Raw genomic sequence first — 13,614 nt, forward strand, 5'->3', positions numbered from 1 at the left:
TCTGACAGACTTGGAAAAAAATACCAAAACCCAGTTTCTTTCAGTATATAAAGAACAAGAAGAAAACCAAGGAACTGATTGGTCCATTAATGGGAGAAAATGGCAGAAAGTGACAGATAGCATAGAAAAAATATAGAAACCAGAATGACACATTTGGAAGAGACTTAGAGATCTTCTAGTCTAGGCCTGTCAAACTGGTGGCCCGTGGGTCAGGTGCATCACACGCAGGCCAGAACTACTTAAAGAAATATTTCAAAGCTCCTGGAGCACCACAGAACTACGAAAGGACTGGAAAAGTGCTGATGGGGATTCCAAATCTTCAAAAGGGAAAAAATGAATCCAGCAAACTACAGTCCAATCACCCTGACATCAATACCTCGAAAGATTCTGGAAAGGATAATCAAGCAGCAGATTTGTGAGCACCTAGAAACTAGCAAAGCTATTACTAGAAACCAACATGGGTTTGTTAAAAATAGTGCATGCCAGAAAAAACTTATTGTCATCTTTGACAATGTGACTAAATTAGTGGAGCAGGGAAATATGTGACTTCAGTAAGGAATTTGACAAAGTACTGTATACTACAGTCTACATCTTGATAAGATAGTACAATGTGGAAAACTGCGTCACCACTGATGGATTTACAGTTGGCTGATCAACCCCACTCATCATGTTGTCCTCAATGGAACTACATCTAGATTGAGGAAAGAATGCAGTAGGGTAACTCAAGGCTCTGTCTTAAGCCCAGTATTCTTCAACATCATAAATGATATAGATGAGGGATACAATGGGTCAAATTTGCAGATAGCACCAACCTGGGGGCAATTGCCAAAATTTTGGAAGACAGATTCAAGATTCAGTGTGATCTTGACAGACTTGAGCATTGGATCCTATTCAACAAGATGCAGTTCACTTAGGCAGGAAAAACCAAATGCACACATGACTAGGTGGTACCTGGCTCAACAATAGTAACTGTGAGAACTTGAAATTTGATGTCCTAGTGGACTATCATTTAAATATGAGCCAGCAATATGCTGCAGCTGCCAAAAAGCTGCCATTCCTAAACTGCAGCAACATGTATAGCATCAAGATCACAAGAACTGAAATTACCATTCTATACTGCACTATTGAGGCCACATTTGTAGTCATCAATTTACGATCACAATTGAGCTCAAATTTTTTGTTGCTATATGAGATATTTGTTAAGTAAATTTTGCCCGATTTTATGATCTTTCTTGCCACAGTTGTTAAGTTAATACCATAGTTGTTAAGTGAGTCTGGCTTTCCCATTAACTTTGCTTGACAGAAGATTGCAAAAGGTGATTGCATGACCCTGGGACATTGCAAATATCCATGTCTGAATTCTGAATTTTGATCACATGACCTTGGGGATGCTGCAATAGTTGTAAGTGTGAAAAACTGTTTGTAAGTCACTTTTTCAGTGCTGTTGTAACTTTGAATGGTCACTAAACAAATTGTTGTAAATCAAAGCCTACCTGCACTGGTTCCAAGTTCCAAGTTCTGGTTCCCATGATTCAAAAAAGATACTGAGACTCTGGAAAGAGTGCAGAAAACAGCAACAAAAATGGTAAGTGGTCTGGAGGCTAAATTGTACAAGGAACGGGAACTACATATGTCTAGTCTAACAAAGAGAAGGTCTAGTGGTTATATGCAGAATGGGACATGGTTGGTCAATATGGCGAGGCCAGCTCACAGCCGCCAGCTCACCATTGTCAATTTGCCTCTGCCAACTCACTGCTACTAAGTCACCACAGGACAACTGCGCATGGCCAACTCGCCACAAGAACAACTTGCCATGGGCAGCTAGAAAAAGCTGGGTGAGTGGGGAAGCAAATGGGTGGGCAGGGTGCAAAGTGGTTGCAGTGGCCAGGGAATTCCCATTACACAACACCTACCAGGCTTAATTCTGGGAGCTCTGGGAGCTTGATTCAGCAGTGGCAACAGCGGCCATTGCTGAACAGCCCAAACTCTGAATGTCCTGGAGTTTGGTATAGCAGCAGCAAAGTGGTGATGGCAGGTGTGAAGATGGAAAGCCCCCGGGTGCTGCCGCCATCACTCTGTGCTCTACCCACCCACCTGCTCACCAACTTGGCTCTCCCTCCAGCCACCCATCATGAGTTGTCCCTGTGGTGAATTGGCTGTGCTGAGTTGTCCTGCAGTGACTTGGCAGCAGTGAGTAGGCAGAAGTGACTTGGTGGTGGCAAGCTGGTGATTGTGAACTGGCCACACTAAGTTGTCTTAGCCCTGGCTACACTACAGCTGTCTTCCAGTGCTTTAGGAACCATCACATGGAAGATGGGGCAAACTTAGTCTACAAACCTGAGAGTAGGACAAGAAGCAATGGGTGAAAGTGTGTTTAAGGAGAGGTCCAAATTGGAAAGGACCACCCTAGAAAAAAGGAGAAAATTCCTAATAGAACAATTTATCTCAAGAAATTGCAGGTGCTCCAACACTGGAGGTTTTAAAGAATAGATTGGACAAGCATTTGTCTGCTATTCTGTTAACAGAATAACTTTATTCTGTTATTCTGAGAAACTTCCTGACAGTTAGAGAACAATTGACTAATGGAGCTGTTTTTTCCCAGAGTTGTGGATGCTCTATTGCTGTAGGTTTTCAAGAAAAGACATCCATATATCTGGGATGGTATCTGGGATGGTGTAATGTAGGACACATCCAAAATCCCTTCCGGCTCTGTGATTCTTAATCTAAATACACATTGCACCTCATCCATTGCTCAGAGCCAGGCATGGGGGAGTTGTACTCCTCTGCCTAAAGCTTGCTCACCTTTATTGCTTACTTCACAGTGGCCATGATAGGAGCAAGATACTCTCTAAAACCTTGCTTCTAGCTTACCAAGAAGTAAGTTATGGTCTGCTTTGTCGAATGCCTTGCTGATGTCTAAGCATATTATGTCCACAGTATTCACTGGTCTACTAATTTGTCACTATGTTGAAGAATGAAATAAGATTGGTTTGGCATGATCTGTTTTTAACATGCTGATTGCTAGTTATTACTTTATTCAATTCTAAATGTTGTCAGATCTGTTTTTAATTATCTTTTCCAGTATCTTCCCAGTTATTGATGTTTGGCTGATTAGTCTGTAGTTTCCTGGGTGTCCCCCCCCCCTTTTTTTTTTTTGACGGTAGCAACAGCAGGGAAACATTGGATGGCAGCAATCAGTTAAAAAATCAGAGGAAATAATAACTTATATCTTCATTCATTTAATGACCATTTGATTCAATTAACAAATTGAATCAAATTTAAACATTTGTTAAAATGAGTCTGATTCATTTGATGATTTTTTTTGACTTAGGGCCCTAATGGGTAGGTTCCATTAAGGTTGCACCTCGAGGACCACCTATACATCAATTTCACATGGAAAGATGTTAAGGAAAATAGTCTAGCCTTCCTGGCTTGTGCAGTACAGATAAAGGAAGACAGAAGTCTTAACATTGAAGTTTACAGAAACATCTCCCCCTCACACAGATCAGTATTTACATTTTGAATCCCACCACCCACTGGAGCACAAAATGGGTGTAATCAGAACTCTACACCACCAACTTGAAGGCCTGTCCACCAGCAAAGATGAGAAAGAACTAAAACACATCAGAACATGTGCTATCCCAAGTGGGCCTTCATCAAATCTCAAAAAAAGACCCTATAACAGCTCCTCCATAACGGACAATGAATAAACAAAGCAATATCATTCCATACATTACAGGAATATTGGAAAAGCTCAGGACGATCTTCAGCCAACACAACATATGTGTACACTTCAAATCCAAGAAGAAGCGGACGACTTCCGGTCCCCGAAGGCGACGGACGTTCGCGTCCGCTGCTCGTCTTCTCGGTGGGCTCCTTGGAGGGGCTCCCTGCCATAGGGCGGCTTGTTGGGACCCCCTGAATCGGCGACGGCTGCAGAGGGGTCTCCAACTTTGCCCCAGGAGCCGGGGAGCATGCGGGGTGCGCAGCAGCGCGCCTTCGCCGAGCGGAGCCTGGAAGGAAATAACTAATCGGATGTTACAGCTGAAATGCGGTGAGGTGGGAAGTTTCCCTCAATCTCCTTTTTAGCTAATCAATTGATGAACAGCAGCTTTTCTAAATTGTAGTCTCAATCTTTCGAAGTGCTAAGACTGGAGGAGGGGGTTTCCACCACCCCCTCGGAAAAGTGGCATTCAGAATATCCCTCTCTCTCAGAGGAGAGAGAGAGAGAGTTAAAAGTTACTTTCTTTTCCTCTAAGCAATGGGAGAATGACTTTTTGCTACAATTGCAAAAGATGACTGCTGAGTTGATTCTTTTAAACTATTTTATGGAAACTTTGGACATGTTGCTTTCTGATCTCCTGGGAAGGTGGAGCCAAGATGGCCAACTTCCTCCTTCTTCTTTGCATTTATGAATGAAGTTTCCCTTTTGAAAGAATTTCTGGCTTCGTATTATATCACACCCTAGAGATCTCCAGGAGCCTCTCCTTTCACGTATCTCCCACGTATCTCCCTTTGGAACATTTGATTCATATTACTTGGCTTGGAGCTGTATAGGAAGACTAACGTTCTCTTCTTGGCTTGCTTGCCTCACATTTTTCCACCGATGCCATTTCTTTGTACAGACTTATAGCTCTATCTGAACTTAATATGGGTCCTAAAAAATTACCGCCTGGTAAGGCATCTTCAGCCCTGACATCCTCTACGTCCAGCCCGATTACTCAACAGACACAACTGGCTTCATTTCTACAACCTAAAACAACTGAAGAGAGTTCAAATGATTTATCTGTTGCTCAAATGTTTCAAACTATTATAAAGGGACAGATGAACTGAAAAAACAACTGGCAGATTTAAATGATCAGCTCAGAGAAACGCAACAACAAGCAACACAAAATAAACAGAGAATAGGTGTGCTGGAGGAGGGCACGACTGGACTGAGGGAAGAGGTTAAGACAATTCAGAAGGGGAATATAGAATTTGAAAATCACATGATAAAGGTGGAATTTGAAAGAATGTCTTTTTTTCTTAGATTCCAAAACTTGCCAGAAACAGAGAATGAAGATCTCAAAGAGATCATGACCACAATTTTAGTAGAATACATTAAAAGAGATAAACAACAGCTATGGTGGGATATTGATTTGATTTATAGGATCAACTCAGCATACGCTAGAACACACAACGTTCCAAGGGAAATACATGTTAAATTTCTTAGAAAGACTACAAGAGATGAGGTCTTAGGAGCTCAAAGGGTGGGACCATTAAAATATAAAGACAAAGAAATAACCATTTTTAAACAAATTCCGAAGAAAGTAAGAGATAAGAGGAAGAAATATTCCTCTTTAGCAAAGAAATTATATAATAAAGGAATTTGATTCAGATGGTTATTGCCAGAAGGAATGCTGATTTTCTGGAAGGGCAGCAGAATTAGAATCAATACAGTTGTGGAGGCGGAGGCCTTCATTAAAAACCACAGTGCCCTCCTAGATGAAACAGGGGACAGTACACAAGATATGAAAGAGGGAGGGGCCGTGGCTCTGCCAGCAGACAGGGGGGAAGGATGCAACAGTGAAAAGACTCAGGTCACAAAAATGAGGTTGAAACATTATTGTAATTGTTGTTATAATGTAATTTTTGGAAGTGACACAAAAGATGATTGAATATACTGATGATATAATGTAAAACCAAAAGCTGCCAATGTTTATTCAAATCTTGATGGTTTTTTTTTCTTCTTTTCTGTAAAAGTTGTGAGATTTGGGGGGAGTTCTACCTTTCGCATGATGTAGCTGTCAAAATTTTCTATACCTATTTACCCTTTTCCTAAAAATATTTGTAAAAACCAATAAATTTTTTCAAAAAAAAAAAATCCAAGAAGAAGCTTGTTCACCCCAAGGATAAAACACCCAAATACAAACTGAGCAACGTGGTATATGCAGTACAATGTAGTGAGCAATGTGCAGATCCCTACTTTGGGGAAAGAAAACAACCACTTCATAAACGCATGGCACAACATAGGAGAACAAACCCATGAGGACAAGATTTAGCACTCCATCTGCATTTAAAAGGCAAAGTCCACTCTTTTGAAGACAGCAAAGTCCACATTTTGGACAGGACCGCTGGTTTGAAAGAGGGGTTAAAGAGGCTATCTATGTCAAAATTGAACAACCCTCTCTCAACAAAGGGGGAGGCATATAACATCATCTATCTCCAGTCTACAACACAGTCCTTACAACAGTTCCAAAAAGACTCCACACCCATTTTCACAACTCAGATGACCCTGACAACACAGATAAACCTCCAGGTGGCCTCAACAACTCTCTAAAAGAATACAAATGACCAGCTGTCTTCAAAGTGTACAATCCTTCCATTCTCCACCATTCAATCAGAGCTGAAGAAACTTCTGTGATGAGAAGTGAAATGTCTTCAAAGAAAAAACCAGGAAGTCCAGTTGCCTCTTGAAAAAGCACCTTTGGGACAACCATGACCAGAGATGGTATTCAGCAGATTCTGACCAGTTCTGGAGAACCGGCAGTGGAAATTTTGAGTTGTTCGGAGAACTGGTAGCAGAAATTTTGAGTAGTTCAGAGAACCGGTAGTGGAAATTTTGAGTAGTTCGGAGAACTGGTAAATACCACCTCTGACTGGCCCTGCCCCCATCTATTCTCTGCCTCCTGAGTCCCAGTTGATGTGGAGGAAATGGGGATTTGGCAGTAACGTTCCCCTGGAGTGGGGTGGGAATGGAGATTTTACAGTATCTTTCCCCTGCCATGTTCACCAAGCCAGAGCTGAAAGAGCTTTTGAAAGAGCTTCATCAACCTTCATGTTTATGGGTCTAATTAGTTTAAGACTAGAATACTCTGTGCAAGATCTTTGTTGCTTTGGAAATTAATTATGGATTTTGAAATGTAATAGAATAAAGGTTTCAAAGCATTCAAAGTGATCATCTAAACTATCTGATTTCCTCTGCTGACTGATGTGTTGATCTCTCTTGGCCAAGACAAGGAAGAAGGGGGAAAGGTCATTTGGTATGGGAGATTGCTTTGTTAAAGTGCAAATGCCTCCCATGAAAATGGGGGAGGTTATTGAGCCTCATTTCTTTTTTGGAGCTGAAGTACCATAGTGAAATGGCAGTGTGTGGAGTTGAGCATCATTTCTTGGTAGGAATCTGCATTCTGTGGAGGAAGGACAGGTGAGGAGTCCTTCCAAAGTAAAGCTTTATTACTTGTTTGGGTTAAGAAATAGAAGTAATGGATAGGGAGAAAAACAAGAAACTTATTTAAGTTGGACTGTATCATTTTGAGGATACCTATATCTTGTGTGGTGATTTTGCTTTCATTATAGCTCTAAGCCACTTTTAAGCCCTGGAGGAAACTTACTAAAGATAGAAATGGTGAATTCTTCAGCCAAGTAACTTGTCTGGAAATGGGCCACTTGTCTAGACAAAGAAAAGTGCAAGTAAGGTAGTAAGGAACACTGCACAGACATTTCCTTTCTTCCTAGCAATTATACAATGCCAAGCCCAATTTGGTGAATTTTCTCATATGTTCATGGAGCAATTTTTTCTTGTAAGTCAAAATACAGTGGACTCTCTAAATTAAATGGAGTATGTGGGACATCCAACTTCCTGCCCCTATTTTGAACTGTTCATGCATTTCTTACTGTCCAGTTCCCTTCCTAGAGAAAACTTACTAGTTATAATTTTCTAAACATTTAAAAAAATTATTGTATCTAGCAAAGTACAAATGGTACCCTAACCACTATATCAACCTGGCTCTCCAGCCTCTCTCTCTCTTTCTCTCCCCTCTGACTCATACAGTAGTATGGGATATTATGCAGACCTTTCCTGTTTTTCTGACCATTCTCAAAAATATAACATTTCACATTTGAGAACACTGTTCATTCATATGGAGGATGTTAGGCAAGATGGTACCCCAAATATCTGATCTCTATTTGCTATTAAATTATTTTAGGAAACATAGTTAAGTGAACATCATTATCAAGGCAGGACAAGAACACTTATGCAGCAGCTGCATCTGGGCTGTGGAAATCAGTTAAGGGTTGTGAACTCTTTTTTCCCCATCTAATGCTTAAAGGTTGATACTCATTTGCAGAGGGGAAAAAAGAAAAAAAAATGACTGCATGGAGAAGTAAAGCCTTAAGAAGTAAATGCATTTTGCACTGATGAGTTATAATATGGTTCGTGTTATTTCCATTTCAGGCAAGGAAAACCACCAAACACTTCCCTTGCCATGTTGCAGGAAGGAGCTGGGTGGGTGGAAGCAATGCAGCAGGCACCTGTTTGCTGCTGTCAAACCAGGCAGGTGTGGTGAGAGCATTCTGTGGGGTAGCAGAATTTATGCTAAACGACTTCCTCCTGACCAGTGGTGGGTTTTAATTTATTTTACTACTGATTTGCTCGTGCACGCTCGTGCACTTGTGTGGTGCTTCTGCACATGAGCAGACTTATCTGGGCGGGTGGGCAGAGCCTCCCACCACTGCCACTACTGGTTCGCCCAATCCAGGGTGAACCGGCAGAAACCCACCTTTGCTCCTGACTCTGGGATGGGAGGGAATCACAGCAAAGTAACTGTGTGAATGAACCTCAGACTTGTCCGGAGCTCCATTATGTATTCTCAGGACCCAATGTGAGCTTCACAAAAAGAAATATTTATCTTTACACCAGATTTATATTTGTTACTTAGTTCAGATACTTAGATTGAAATTCATATATGTTAATATTTGTTTATTAGATCAGCTATGTACAAACTGACCCAAGTACCACCAGGTCAGAATTTCAGGAAACAGGAAATTCTCCCAGGAGGAATTAACCTGAAGCCTTCACAATAACACTGTTCCAACAACAGCCCTTTTGGAGTAAAGCTACTTACTCAATAACAACTGCCCCTGACTCCACCAATGAAAAGTTGACCTTGATCTGCTTTAGTTTTCTCTCCAATTAATCCTGCCAGATTTAGCAGGCCTTTGGCATATTCAAGCATTCTCTGCATTTCTGCCTTCCTCCTATTTGCAGGCTGGATGGTAGAGGCTGAGTTCCATGCTGCCCATGTCTTAGGTGGCAAGTTAGCTGCTGGTTCTCTCTTCTTGCTGGAGCTTGGCAGCACCAACTGTGATTTTGGAAGAGGACCTAGCTGTGAGGTCATGAGAACTGTTGCTGTGAGAGAACTAATTCAGAAATTACAATAGTATTTATAAATTAAAGTGACAACATTTGCTGGATTATGGAGAAAGCAAGGAAGCTCCAGAAAAACATCTATTCTGCTTCACTGACTATGCTAAAGTTTTGGATTATGTGGATCGCAACATAGGAGGAGGAGCTTCCTACGAATGGCGATCGTCCTCTGAGCTCCAGGAACACCATGGAGCTCCCGACCGGGTAGGGACTGCTGCCGGCCCCCATACCATCGAAGGGGGTCGAGAGTTGGACAGCCCGACCACCCAGGCATGTTTCAGGCTGATATTAGCCCGACAGGGTGGTCGGTGAAGAGCGGAGAGGAAAGAGGCTCGGAGGGCTGTAAACAGCAAGGAGAGAGCAATGGCGATGGCGTGGTGCGATTGCGCAGATGGCGCTGGTGCTGGCGCCGAAAACACCGAAAGGAGAAGCTGAAAAGCCAGAAATGCCAGAAGAGGAGTAAGGAAGAGGGGGTGAGAGGCTCTGGAGGCCCCCAGAGACCCAGAGACATCAAAGGGCTTAAGGGGGAGCAACGGGATGCAACAGGACATTGGAATAATCAGCTGATAGGTGAGAAGGGCTGGGAAGCAGCCAGAGGCAGAGGCAGTCGGAGGATCAAAGGGAGATGCCTGCGGCGGCAGACGAAGGGAGGGAGCCGCAGCCAGGGACTCCTGGGTTATTTTATCATTCCTGGCTGCTCCCATACCGCTCCAGGCCCCCCCATCCATCGGGGGGGGGGCTGTATCCACCTGGAAACAGCTAAGCTGAACTTTCATCTACCCTCCACTATTTTTGCTACCTTTGCCTTCCCCCTACCACCTGGGATATTTAATCATTTCTCGCCCTCCCCCCTCCTGCCTCCAAGTACCAAGTACCACCTGGTCACTGGAATATCCCCTACCCTCCATTGAGACTCTTCTATTTATTAACTTTCTACCCTCCATTCCACCGAGACTCTATTAATTACTAACTTTGCATTATCTGCACCCCTACCCTACTGGGACTATTACAACGTTTTAATTTATTTGAGGTCTGATCTGCTCCGCCTGCGGGAGGCCCCTCTTTCGCAGGTATGGCCCTTGGCTCTCTCAGGGGCCAGCCTTGATGACGGGTTTGTGAACCCCGAGAGGTGGAAGAAGAGGAAGCTGAGGGGCTTTTTAGCTAAATGTTTTATATTGTTTTTAGGGGGTTCTGGGAAGGGAGGGGGGGATAACCAGGCCAGGAGGGAAGCCAGTGCCAGACGAACAGGTGAGTCCAGGAGGGAAGTGAGCGGAGTGGGGGGGGGAGAGGGAACAAGTAATTCCAATAGAGGGTTGTTTGATTACAACGGTCGCGGGGAGGGGGGGATGCGAGGACAAAAGAAGATTACAAGGTCGGTTGGGAGACCGTGGCTGTTGGCTACGCCCGGTCGTTTGTACCAACCCCCGCAATCTAGGTGGCCAGGAACTACAGAGCCCGGGCCTACGGCTGATGCTTTGCAATGCAAGGTCCGTAACCAACAAGGCCCCCCTCATTAATGAGCTGATCTCTGAGGGGGAGCTGGACCTTGCAGGGATAATGGAGACCTGGTTGGGCCACGAGGGTGGTTTACCCCTCGTGGAAATGTGCCCACCAGGTTTCCGCGCATTCCATCAGCCTCGGGCCCTGGGTAAGGGTGGTGGGGTGGCGGTAGTTATACGGGAAGGTCTAGAGCCGAGGGAGTTCACTGTTCCTCAGATATCCGGGTGTGAGTCCCTTGGTGTGAAATGGGGCCCAGGGAGGCAGTTGGGTTTGCTGATTGTATACTTGGCTCCTCGCTATACATCAGCGGCCCTGCCCGAGCTCCTCGAGCTGATCTCGGAGACGGCGGTTGAGATCCCCAGGCTTGTGGTTATGGGGGATTTCAACCTGCCGTCGACGGGAGCAGCGTCTGAGGTGGCTCGGGAGTTCATGGCTTCCATGACAGCCATGGGCCTGACCCAGTTAATTCAGGGCCCCACACACGAAGGTGGCCACACATTGGACCTTGTTTTTGTATCTGAGCAGTGGACGAGTGATCTGGGTATAGGGGACTTTGTTGTTACACCCCTGTCATGGTCGGATCACTCATGTCTCCGGCTGGACTTCCCTGGCGCTACCCCCCACCGCGAGGAGGCGGGACCAGATGGTCCAAGCTGGTACCGCCCCAAGCACCTGATGGAGCCGGATAGGTTCCAGACGGAGCTTGGGCCATTACCTGTAGCCCTGACCCGCGCTCGGTCGGAGGACCTAGCGGCCGCCTGGAATAGGGCGGCGGCTGGGGCCTTGGACCGGGTTGCGCCTTTGCGACCTCTCCTGCGGCAGCGACCCACCCGGGCTCCTTGGTATACCGAGGAGCTGAGGGTGATGAAGCGCCATAGGAGACGTCTAGAGAGCAGGTGGAGGTCCTCACGCTCCGAATCTGATCGAACACAGGTAAGAGCCTATTTACGGACCTACCTTGTGGCATTAAGGGCGGCCAAACGTAGATATTGCGCTGCTCTTATTGCGTCCGCGGATAACCGCCCTGCCGCCCTGTTTAGGGTGACCCGCTCCCTCTTGTCACAGAGGACGCAGGGGGCACCCTTGCAGGGCAGAGCAGAGGAGTTTGGGGAATATCTGCAGGATAAAGTCACTCAGATCCGGAGCGGATGGGCCCCCCTGAGTGGACCAGACGGGCCGCCAACAGCGAGTCTTGTGAGACCATCCTGGGAGGAGTTTGATTCTGTTGCCCCCGAGGATTTGGATAGGTTGCGTGGACGGCTACGACCCACCACATGTTTAATGGACCCGTGTCCCTCCTGGTTGGTACTGGCATCTTGGGAGGTGACCCGAGGCTGGCTTCTGGGCCTGGTGAATGCCTCATTGGGTGAGGGATCCTTACCAGCCGCCTTGAAGGAGGCGGTGGTGAGACCCTTACTTAAGAGGCCTGCACTCGACCCAATGGAGCTAGCTAACTATCGTCCAGTCTCCAACCTTCCATTTTTAGCGAAGGTTGTCGAGAATGTGGTGGCGCAGCAGTTTCCACAACACCTTGACGAATCCGAGTATCTAGACTCACGCCAGTCCGGCTTCCGACCCGGGCACAGCACAGAGACAGCCTTGGTCGCGTTGGTCGATGATCTCTGGAGGGCCAGAGATAGAGGTTGTTCCTCTATCCTGGTCCTATTAGACCTCTCGGCGGCTTTTGATACCATCGACCATGGTATCCTATTGCGCCGGTTGGAGGGGATAGGAGTCGGAGGTACCGTTCTGCGGTGGTTCGGCTCCTACCTCTCCGACCGGAAGCAATGTGTGTTGACAGGGGGACAGAGGTCGACCCCGAGGCCACTCACTTGTGGAGTGCCACAGGGGTCGGTCCTCTCGCCTCTCCTGTTCAACACATATGTGAAGCCGCTGGGTGAGATCATCCGTGGTTTTGGGGTTGAGTGTCACTTCTACGCTGATGATACCCAGCTGTATATTTCAACCCCAAACCACCCCAACGAGGCTGTCGAAGTGATGTCCCGGTGTTTGGAAGCCGTCGGGATCTGGATGGGGGACAACAGACTTAAACTCAACCCCTCCAAGACTGAGTGGCTGTGGCTACCGGCACCTCGGTTCAGCCAGCTGATTCCATCGCTGGCCATAGGGGGCGAACAATTGCCCCCTGTGGAACGGGCGCGCAATTTGGGCGTCCTCCTTGATGCCCAGCTGTCAATGGATGACCATGTGGCAGCCGTGGCGAGGGGGGCGTTCCACCAGGTTTGCCTGGTGCACCAATTGCGCCCCCTACTGGACCGGGATGCCCTACGCACGGTCACTCACGCGTTGGTGACGTCCCGCCTGGATTACTGCAACGCTCTCTACATGGGGCTGCCCTTGGGACGCGCCCGGAGACTGCAGTTAGTTCAGAACGCAGCCGCGCGGGCTGTGATGGGGAGTACAAGGTACTCCCACGTAACACCTCTCCTGCGCGAGCTGCACTGGCTACCTGTGGTTTTTCGGGTGCGTTTCAAGGTGCTGATTACCATCTTTAAAGCGCTCCATGGCACGGGACCTAGTTACTTGCGGGATCGCATCCTCCCACATACATCCCTGCGGCCAATTCGCTCACACAGAGAGGGACTTCTCCTGGTGCCGTCCACTAGGCAATGCCAACGGGCGATACCAAGGAGTAGGGTCTTCTCTGTGATGGGCCCAACCCTCTGGAATGACCTCCCCCCCGACATTAGAACCACTACTGACCTCCGCTCCTTCCGGCAAAAATTGAAGACTCACCTGTTCCGATTAGCAGGCCTGGCATAATTACAACTGTCCCTCCTGGCAAATGTATTAACTGGTTATTTTAGGGGTATTGTTTTTAACTTATTGTGTGTGTTTTAGGGGTTCAAAATCCTATATTTATATATATTGCTTTGTACAGTTCTTTTAATTCCATTTTTAACCTC

General features: G+C 46.2%; 1 protein-coding gene across 2 annotated transcripts in view; it reads right to left on the bottom strand.

Annotated features, from left to right (window-relative positions):
• TMEM121 (transmembrane protein 121) overlaps positions 1–13,614 on the bottom strand; it is a 52,538-nt gene that overhangs the window by 14,690 nt on the left and 24,234 nt on the right. Inside the window, exon 2 of one of the 2 annotated variants that reach the window (XM_081948913.1) lies at positions 1,494–1,552. The exons of the other annotated variant lie outside the window; for it this stretch is intronic. The gene's annotated coding sequence lies outside the window, so the exon portion shown is untranslated. The remainder of the gene's footprint in view (positions 1–1,493; positions 1,553–13,614) is intronic. 2 annotated transcript variants of the gene reach the window in all.

The sequence above is a fragment of the Natrix helvetica genome (assembly GCF_964273705.1).
Source record: "Natrix helvetica genome assembly, chromosome: 3".
Lineage (NCBI taxonomy): Eukaryota > Metazoa > Chordata > Lepidosauria > Squamata > Natricidae > Natrix > Natrix helvetica.